Source organism: Babylonia areolata, chromosome 16 (assembly GCF_041734735.1).
Source record: "Babylonia areolata isolate BAREFJ2019XMU chromosome 16, ASM4173473v1, whole genome shotgun sequence".
NCBI lineage: Eukaryota > Metazoa > Mollusca > Gastropoda > Neogastropoda > Buccinidae > Babylonia > Babylonia areolata.
The window spans coordinates 973944-985000 of NC_134891.1; the positions used below are offsets into that span (position 1 = coordinate 973944).

Below are 11057 nucleotides of genomic sequence, written 5' to 3' on the forward strand. Positions count from 1 at the left end.
TTGTAAAAACACTCGCACCTCCACCCCCCCCCCCCCCCCCCCCCCCACACACACACACACACACCACTCATCATCAACAACAAAAGCACAACAGATGAACAAATGAGTAAACAAACTACAACATTACTTCAAAAACCAGTTTGTGTTAAGAATCTCTCACATACATATCTATACATTAGAAAACACACACACACACACACACACACACACACACACACACATACACACACACACACGCGCGCGCGCGCGCGCACGCACGCACGCACGCACGCACACACGTACAACTCACCCACCCGCACACACGCAACACACAGACATAAGCTGGCGCGTGTGGGCGTGCAAACACCCGCCACCACCCCTTCCCCCTTTTAAAAGAGATTGGTGTTACTGATAATAACAACTGTATTGTTTGAAGAGAACACAAAGACAGTATTGATCATACTTTTTGGAAGTGTAATCATGTGCAAATGTTTTGGAACGCTTTAACAGATTTGATAACAGATAGATACGTATACGCGAGAAATTTAAAGTTAACAGAATCGCTTGTGTTACTAGATGTATGATGTGACAACAGCAGCTGATGCTGTTTTGTGTTTTATGATATTGTTTGCAAATTATTACTTACATTTATGTAAAATTGAAGACAGCTTTCCACAAATATCAGTTGTTTTTTTAAACAAATCAAAAGCTCAATATAGAATTGAAAAATATGATGCATATATTAACTTAAACTATGACACTTTCTCTGCCAGATGGCTGCCTTACAAATTATTGATCACAAATGATTAATAACCTGTTCATGATCAATGATTAACCACCCATATTTATTTTCTTTTTACTGATATTCGAAAGAAATGAGTGTGATGTTCACATACTCTAAGATACTTGACAGTTTGCATTCCTTGACAGCTTGTGAAAGATTTAAGAAATGAATGATAATACTCAACGATGATAACCATCCTATGTATAATCCAGCTGCTTGGCTGTTTCTGTCTGTAAGTCTGTTTATACATGTTTTCTTGTGTGTGTGTGTGTGTGTGTGTGTGTGTGTGTGTGTGTGTGTGTGTGTGTGTGTGCGTGTGTGTGTGCGTGTGTGTGTGTGTGTTTGCTGTTGTTGGTTTCCCAACCACCCACCCACCCACAAACGCGCGCTCACGCACACAGACACAGACAGACAAACACGCATGTATATGTGTATATATATATATATATATATATATATATATATATATATATATATATATATATATATATATATATATATATATATGGGGACGAGGTGGTGAAGGGGTTGTCGTGTCATGCACCCATGTAGACTCGTACCACACTCACGTCCAGTTCTCCATTCAATTTGTATTCAGTTTCATACCAAAATGTAGCAAAAGAAAACACAAAAAACCTAAAAGAAAAGAAACAAAACAAGCAAAATTAATAGCAATGAAACAAAAAGGTATACCATATCCACATGATCATGGCAAATTAATGGTGAATAAACAAAGGAAATTTTGTACAAATATTTCCATGTCCACATGACCATGGTAACACAATAGAAAAACGGAAAAACAGCATCAACCATGTCCACATGATCATGGTAATACAATAGAAAAAACGGAAATACAGCATCAACCATGTCCACATGATCATGGTAATACAATAGAAAAACGAAAAAAACAGCATCAACCATGTCCACATGATCATGGTAATACAATAGAAAAACGAAAAAAACAGCATCAACCATGTCCACATGATCATGGTAATACAATAGAAAAACGAAAAAAAACAGCATCAACCATGTCCACATGATCATGGTGAATTGATATCAATGAAGCAAAACAATTTGTGTCATGTCTGCATGACCATGGCAAGTTAATAATGATTACACAGAATTACAGATTTAGCAACAAAACACTGTATTACAGAAAGCATTAAAAAAAAGGAATTACTTTCAGTTTGGAGGAACTCGCAGCAAATGAGCGAGCCATCAGTGGAATTTTCCCACAGATAAAATCATGGAATTCTGTGAAGTTCTTTCACAGACAATCATATCAACACATAAAATTAAAACCATAATCAAGATGTTTCTTGATTAGCAAGGGTTTGGTAGATATATGTTTTCCTAAATAACAAAAATATTCAATGTATGGGGCTTTGTGAACACAACCCCATAATAAGTCCTCAAAACAACAGCAATAAACAAACACACAAAAATACTAACACACCTCAGGACTAAGATGTTCCCACAGGCGCTCGTGCCCGCTGCCTGTCAGCCTCACACACACATTCTGCCGGTGAAGCTAAGTCACCAAAAACAAGTTGACAATCATCAACACCTAAAATCACTAGTCCAGATCTCAACATAACTGGACATTAGGGAACAACCAAGCCATCGGAAACCAGTCATACAAAGGAACATTACTTCAATCTCAGCTTAGCACAACGCTCTCTCTCTCTCACACACACGCACACACTCAGATTCTTCGTCAGCGACACCGCCTTTATGCTGACGTTCACTTAGCAAAAAGTATCAGTCCTGCCTAAACTACAGCAAATAATACAGTTTAAACAGTACACAAAAAAAGAAATAGAACGGAAGGTCACAAAATAACCTTGACACATGAACCCTAGGCCCGGTGTGTATTGCCATACCGAAAATCTTAACGGACACACACCAGCCTATAAACTATCAGTTCTTCTTGAGTTGCAAGAAGTGGTCAACAGCAAAAAAATTAATTACATGTAAAGGAAAGAGTCTTCTCATGAAAAGAACTTGCTATATCGCTGACCAGAAACCGTTCATAATAAAATGAACATTTAACAATCTTTTATAAATAGCATAGTTCTTCCATGATAATTCATGTGAAAAAAAACAAGAACAACAAAAAACAAAATCAATTCTCCATGAAAATCTGCATGAGACTTTTGCAAGCAAAAGACATTTAATACAGCAGCATACAGAATAAAAATGAACAGCACTCTTTAGTAATATCTAATAATTCCTGACAGGCAAATTTTCCAAAGTCAGACTTTCTCCTAAATAGTATGACATAAAAATGATTTTCTTAACAAGAAAAAACAAAACAAGTTCAGTCTTTGACCACACAAGTAGTTTGTACCTGTTTGGTTTTCCTGCAGACAACCAAGACCAATTGATACCAGTGACAAAATCTCACACACCCCAGTCTCTCCCCTTTCACAAAGCACCTGCTTGCTCTGTCATGCTGTCTCTCCAGTGGTTAGGGCCAAAGTGACTCAGAGCTCTAAGAAAATGCCCAAGGTACTATTTTCATCCTTCCTCAACACACTGTAGTACCCTCAGATTCAGTCCCAACAATACTATTGTTCACAAAATATAAATAAACATAAAATTTTCTGAAACTCTAACCTAAAGCAAAAAAAACAACAAACAAAAAAAAACAACAAAAAAACCCACCTTACCAACTAGGCCAAGTAAGGTTGGTATACAAGAATAAAGAAAGATATTCCTTCACTTCTAATGGCGGGAAAATTAACAAAGGACGCTTACAAGCCCGCATTCATTAGTTCTAGACATTCCCAGACATTATTCAACTTGGGTCCCCGATAGCTCTGAGGTATGAGTCAAGTCGGTAACAAATATTCCTGCTGCATTTGAGAGGCCAATTTATCGTCCTCACACACACACACACACACACTCACACACACACACACACACACACACATATATATATATATATATATGTGTGTGTGTGTGTGTGTGTGTGTGTGTGTGTGTGTGTGTGTGTGTGCGTGTTACTCCTAAAACATCACGGTGGCAGATGTAATAATGAAATGTATGTATATGTATAACTTATAAAACTGATATTAGAAAAAATGAGATAAATCAGTACCACACATACATACACACTTACACACTCTCTCTCTCTCATCCATGCAAATACACACTCATACACATGTCCACACACAGCGCGCGCGCGCGCACACACACACACACACACACACACACACACACACACACACACACACACACACAGCGTGTTAAAGTGCGAGTCCTACCTGCACCACAGCAGTCCCTTGTGTCGTGAACAATACAACACTAACTTTGTTACCCACTGAGCTGTGCAGTTGAAAGACAGAAACTCTATACAGCATATTCATTCTTTCCCTCCCTGGCTAACCCACAGCACGCCCCCCGCCCCCCTCCTCACCATCAACCCACCCCACTGTTCTCTCGCCCCCTTTCATTTTCCTCTTACCTGCTGTTTGTGTGTTCTGACACTGGGCAAAGAGAGCAGACGACAACAGTGTGTGACGTGCTGGTTACCACACAGACAAGGCGCCATCTTCCAGTCCTGTGGCGCTACTCTTCTCTTGGTCCTGCCTCTGTCAGTGCCCCGTCCTGACTCCAGCCACTGGCTTCTTTCATACCATCACGTTAAAACAAGGTGAGTAAAATGTAAGATCTGTTTCACTGGGTCACACTGGGTCACATTGACAAGGTGAGTAAAATGTAAGTTCTGTTTCACTGGGTCACACTGGGTCACATTGACAAGGTGAGTAAAATGTAAGTTCTGTTTCACTGGATCACATTGACGAGGTGAGTAAAATGTAAGTTTTGTTTCATCGGATCATGTTAAGGTAATTAAATATAACCGGATTTTTGTTTCTTCAGTAAGCTGAGATTGTTGCAGGTATAGACTGCCATTTAGCTAGTCTGCTGTGCCCTGTTGTGTACCTGAAAATACTGTCGTTAGTCTTGTTATGTATCTTTTCACTGCTAATCTCTTACATCCAGTTATGTTAGGAAGACGTCAATGTCCATTAACGCTGCACTAATATCTGGCAAACCATGAAGAGGAAATACACTAAAGGATGTTGTGTCTATCTTTACTTATTCATACTATAGTAAGTTTGCTGACTGTGTGTTTCTGAAATTCTGATAATGACTTTTGATTAATTCATGGCCAGTCTCTAGCAGTAATATTATTATTTGTTGACAAATATTACACCTGTTCACTGCCAGGGAAACAGAATACCATGTCCTCTGCCAGGGAATTTGCAGTGAAAGTGAGAATATAAAAAGAAAGCCCAACATTGTGGAGAAGAGCCAAAACAGGTTGCATAATGTGGTAGCTTTTTGTTTATGCTTACCCTCTTTCACACTGCTTTAAAAAAAAATTTTCACTCTCATAGACTTGTCATACACTTGCTGACCTAAATTCCTCCATTCTCGACACCCCCCCCCCCCCCCCCCAACTCCCAACAGACTGGCAGACACACGCACACACAAGTTTACTCATACGCATACGAATGCTGATTTTATGACACAGGAGCATTGGTTTCTTCAAGTCAATTTCAGAGACAGAGAGAGAAATTAAGCGTTAGCACTGGTGTATCTGTGCATGTGCTTGGCAGTGAAATGAAAAAAAAGGAGAAAAAAAGAAGATAAATTGATAAAGAAACCCATTTCTTAATTTCTTTACACATATATAGATGTACAATTCTAAACTTTAATAATTTAATCATTTACTAACCCCAAGTACGGGAACCACTTCATTTCAAATTCAGAATGGTGCTTCTCCAAACTAGATAAGATATTTTTCAGTGCGGTAACTATTGTAATTTCTTCAACAGTAAGGGTATTGTTGGTCCAGTGCACATGTTTATTCATGATTGAAACATAGTCTTATTCTGGGTTTGTTAGCAGTTATCATGCTTAAACATAGTCTTATTCTGGGTTTGTTAGCAGTTATCATGCTGTAAACATAGTCTTATTCTGGGTTTGTTAGCAGTTATCATGCTGTAAACATAGTCTTATTCTGGGTTTGTCAGCAGTTATCATGCTGTAAACATAGTCTTATTCTGGGTTTGTTAGCAGTTATCATGCTGTAAACATAGTCTTATTCTGGGTTTGTTAGCAGTTATCATGCTTAAACATAGTCTTATTCTGGGTTTGTCAGCAGTTATCATGCTGTAAACATAGTCTTATTCTGGGTTTGTTAGCAGTTATCATGCTGTAAACATAGTCTTATTCTGGGTTTGTCAGCAGTTATCATGCTGTAAACATAGTCTTATTCTGGGTTTGTTAGCAGCTATCATGCTGTAAACATAATCTTATTCTGGGTTTGTTAGAAGTTATCATGCTGTAAACATAGTCTTATTCTGGGTTTGTTAGCAGTTATCATGCTTAAACATAGTCTTATTCTGGGTTTGTTAGCAGTTATCATGCTGTAAACATAGTCTTATTCTGGGTTTGTTAGAAGTTATCATGCTTAAACATAGTCTTATTCTGGGTTTGTTAGCAGTTATCATGCTGTAAACATAGTCTTATTCTGGGTTTGTCAGCAGTTATCATGCTGTAAACATAGTCTTATTCTGGGTTTGTTAGAAGTTATCATGCTTAAACATAGTCTTATTCTGGGTTTGTTAGAAGTTATCATGCTGTAAACATAGTCTTATTCTGGGTTTGTCAGCAGTTATCATGCTGTAAACATAGTCTTATTCTGGGTTTGTTAGAAGTTATCATGCTTAAACATAGTCTTATTCTGGGTTTGTCAGCAGTTATCATGCTGTAAACATAGTCTTATTCTGGGTTTGTCAGCAGTTATCATGCTGTAAACATAGTCTTATTCTGGGTTTGTCAGCAGTTATCATGCTGTAAACATAGTCTTATTCTCACTGAACAAAAAATCCAAGATATTGAGCTCAAGTTCACAATTCTGACATTAATTGAGAAGGCAATCATTTTTCTTTCATCTGAAACGAAATTCACAGTGCTGTGTCAAAAACTACATGTTCAGTGCTATGAATAAAATCATAACTAGATTTCCCGATTGGTTACGAAAAATCACATAAGTCATGTACACCACAACAGACTTTTTGTTTTGCAGAAAAACACACGAGTTTAGACGGTTAACGCCACTGCAGCATCCCATGGACACAAAGAAATATATCATTCACAAACTACACTCACTTTCTTTAAACAAAATATGTGTTGATATTGTTGCGAAAAATAGACCGACCGCTCCCACCTAAACAATTTACTGTTTTAACAGTGGAAACAGTTGCTTTGGTTCTTTGGATACAAATGGGTTATGAAGAGAATGTCAAAAAGAAACCAATTTGTTTTTACACATCTATGCTGGATCAAATGTCAAAATTCAAGATGGCATCGGAAGCGAAAGCATGTGGCGACCTTCTCCTTTCGCTTAGACTCAGGACAAAAATTCTTTAAAATAATATTTTTTGCATGATAAATGCGTCTGTTTAAGTTTATTTCAGTGAACGCTGGCTTTTGTTAACAAACAGGTGTTTTTATGCATGATAATTTCCGATAAATCTCCATCGATCACGGGTGATCCAAAATCAAGGAAACAACTGCTGGGAGTTAATGTCCAACATCATACGGTGACTGAGGAAGCAAAGGCCTAAATCAGAAACAGTGTAAAACATCACATATTCAAAGGCAGTCATCTGTCAAACAGCGCGATAAACTCCTTATCCTGGCACAATGGGTACTTACAGCAATGTGGCGACACATGTGTGTGACAGAGACAGACAGACACAGAGAGAGAGAGCAGACTATGAAAATTGGCCTTGTAATTTCTAAATGCCTGATCTATTCTCATCCAAACACATAGTCTGGTTTTGGTTTCCAACAGCAGTCACATGTAGAATTGTAGACTGTAGCATTATGTGTGACGAGAAGACAAAATGAACATAAGCTTGAAATCTTTAGACTGACGAAGATTAAACTAAAATCTAATCTGCTTCTAACTGATTAAAGTGTGTGTGTGTGTGTGTGTGTGTGTGTTTAAGCACAACAGACATATCCTGGCAACGAATGATATATAGATTTAGTTTAATAAACGGTTGGAGCATTTGGGGTTTTGCAGTCAACTTTGGAATGGCGTCACACATTCTGCGTCAGTCATTGAATACCGGCGGGTTAGCTGCGAAAAGGCGTTTTATATACAGCTCGTGCGTGAAGCAGTATCTGAAGCCAGCTGAGCACTTGGCTGCATATACATACTTAAAAATAAAAATCTACGTGAATAGTTTGGTTGTGGACATGTTGAAAATGTTATGTGCGTGCATGGTATAGTTGTGGTTACATTGGAATACCGACATTATCTGACATGTCATGCAACATATCAGTCAGTAAGGAATGGGCAGAGACAGGGTGAGGCGGCATTGCTTTATCCAAGCCCAGTTTGAAATAAAATGTAGGCAAGTTTAGTGGCTGGGTAGATATATTATGGTTAATCCACTGATTGATTTACTGACTGCTTGTTTTATCGACTACTTGATCAAGGTATGAACAGGTAGTTGGGTTGGATTACCTCGGTTTTGGCTAATGACTACTGGAAGCGAAATAACACTGTTTCATTGTCCAAATGACCTATCAATTATCAATCAAAGATCAGATTTATTGTTACCATTTCCAGATATCAGGCATAACTGTTTTATATCAGCTCTTTAATCAAATCATGTTCACTGCATGCATGATGGGTTAACACATCACTGGACTTTGCCCAATTTTCCTTCAGCCAGAAACAGAAACAGCATCCCAACTGCTAACAAACCCAGATTGAGACTATGTTTACAGCATGATAACTGCTAGCAAACCCAGAATAAGACTATGTTTACAGCATGATAACTGCTGACAAACCCAGAATAAGACTATGTTTAAGCATGATAACTGCTAACAAACCCAGAATAAGACTATGTTTACAGCATGATAACTGCTGACAAACCCAGAATAAGACTATGTTTAAGCATGATAACTGCTAGCAAACCCAGAATAAGACTATGTTTACAGCATGATAACTTCTAACAAACCCAGAATAAGACTATGTTTACAGCATGATAACTGCTAGCAAACCCAGAATAAGACTATGTTTACAGCATGATAACTGCTAACAAACCCAGAATAAGACTATGTTTACAGCATGATAACTGCTAACAAACCCAGAATAAGACTATGTTTACAGCATGATAACTGCTAACAAACCCAGATTAAGACTATGTTTAAGCATGATAACTGCTGACAAACCCAGAATAAGACTATGTTTACAGCATGATAACTGCTAACAAACACAGATTAAGACTATGTTTAAGCATGATAACTTCTGACAAACCCAGAATAAGACTATGTTTAAGCATGATAACTTCTAACAAAGCCAAAATAAGACTATGTTTACAGCATGATAACTGCTGACAAACCCAGAATAAGACTATGTTTACAGCATGATAACTGCTGACAAACCCAGAATAAGACTATGTTTAAGCATGATAACTGCTAACAAACCCAGAATAAGACTATGCTTACAGCATGATAACTGCTGACAAACCCAGAATAAGACTATGTTTACAGCATGATAACTGCTAACAAACCCAGAATAAGACTATGTTTACAGCATGATAACTGCTAACAAACCCAGAATAAGACTATGTTTACAGCATGATAACTGCTGACAAACCCAGAATAAGACTATGTTTACAGCATGATAACTGCTGACAAACCCAGAATAAGACTATGTTTACAGCATGATAACTGCTGACGCATGCATAGACTGCTGACAAACCCAGAATAAGACTATGTTTACAGCATGATAACTGCTGACAAACCCAGAATAAGACTATGTTTACAGCATGATAACTGCTAACAAACCCAGAATAAGACTATGTTTACAGCATGATAACTGCTGGTTTCGTGTAGTAAACAATTGTAAAACCATCACAGAACACTCTGAATTCGTTTAAAACCAGTCTGTTTTATCCCTGTGAGTGTTAGTGGGAGGTGGTATGGACTGGGTGGGTAAACTTCAGTTTCCTGACTAATATCGCTTATTGCCACGATATACACAATGCATTTTGAAGGAAAATTCTTCAAATCAGTATTTATTATATTCTGAAGCAGGGGAATGTTAGTCACAAAACCATACGATTTTGCGACTTAAAAGGCTATTCCTGGTAAACATGCATTTTAGGGGTAGGGAAAGCAACGCGACCAGTGTGACTCCCCAGAGGGTCAAATATTTATCCAAATGTACTGAAATAATTTCTAGAAGAGCGTTGCAGGTCTTACGGAAAGAGTGATACTGAAGTGATGAAATAAAACCACCAGACAATTTTACGATAATTCGTTGAAGAGTTGATAGTAGGGCAATACAAGTCTTAATTGTGAAAGAATGAATGAAGATATTTCAGTTCTGGATATTTATTCGAATAGCGAAGACCCTATTGAAAAAGAAAACATATGTTTTGTTTCCTACATGAAAACATGATATTTATGAGGGTTTGAAGCTGAGCTTGTCATTTCATTGATTGGGGCGCGATAGAGGGTCCCGATATTTTTTCGTGTAAACGTGGGTTCAGCTGACATTAGCATTTTAAAACTGGCCAACTGCATTCCTTGGGGAGGGAGGGAGGGCGGGGAAGGGGTGGGGGGACGGGTGTGAGTGTGTGTGTCATGTCCTCCTCGCTTGCACAGAATCAGTCATGCGTGTCCGCAGTTGCGTGCATCAAGTGACAACTGCTCGAAATACATAGGCCTAAGGCAGACCTGCTCATAAACCACACACACATTCATGTCTATATAGAAAGCACGTATACACGTTTATATATTTTCCTGCTTGACTTTGATATGTGATGAAGATGTTAGCACATACTCTGCAATTTCTCAATCAGATGTTCGTGTATTCTTTACAACATCAACCCAGGCAGCACAATACAATACACAATACACAATACACAAACTTTATTGTCTATACTTTGGTACAGAGATTTTCTTTTTGACAGCAGCACATGTCCAACATAAGAAGAAAACAACAAACAAATAAAATGACAAACAAAAAAAAATGAATAAAATGAATAGAAAATAAAAAGATAAATTAAATGGCACCAAATGGAAATAGCTATATACAAATATACAGATTACTGAAGTTTACGTGCCTCTCCATTTCAGACAGCCAAACCGCATTGCACATCTACCCCCCCCCCCCCCACACACACACCCAGCACACACACCATGCACACACACCATGTGCACACACACGTACACATACATACATATATAT

The 11057-nt window shown here is 38.1% G+C and overlaps 1 protein-coding gene across 1 annotated transcript in view; it reads left to right on the forward strand.

The window, feature by feature from the left end:
- The first annotated feature begins 4255 nt into the window (after window positions 1–4255).
- LOC143290773 (putative methyltransferase-like protein 24) overlaps window positions 4256–11057 on the forward strand; it is a 33586-nt gene continuing 26784 nt past the window's right edge. The window contains exon 1 of the mRNA XM_076600286.1: window positions 4256–4421. The gene's annotated coding sequence lies outside the window, so the exon portion shown is untranslated. The remainder of the gene's footprint in view (window positions 4422–11057) is intronic.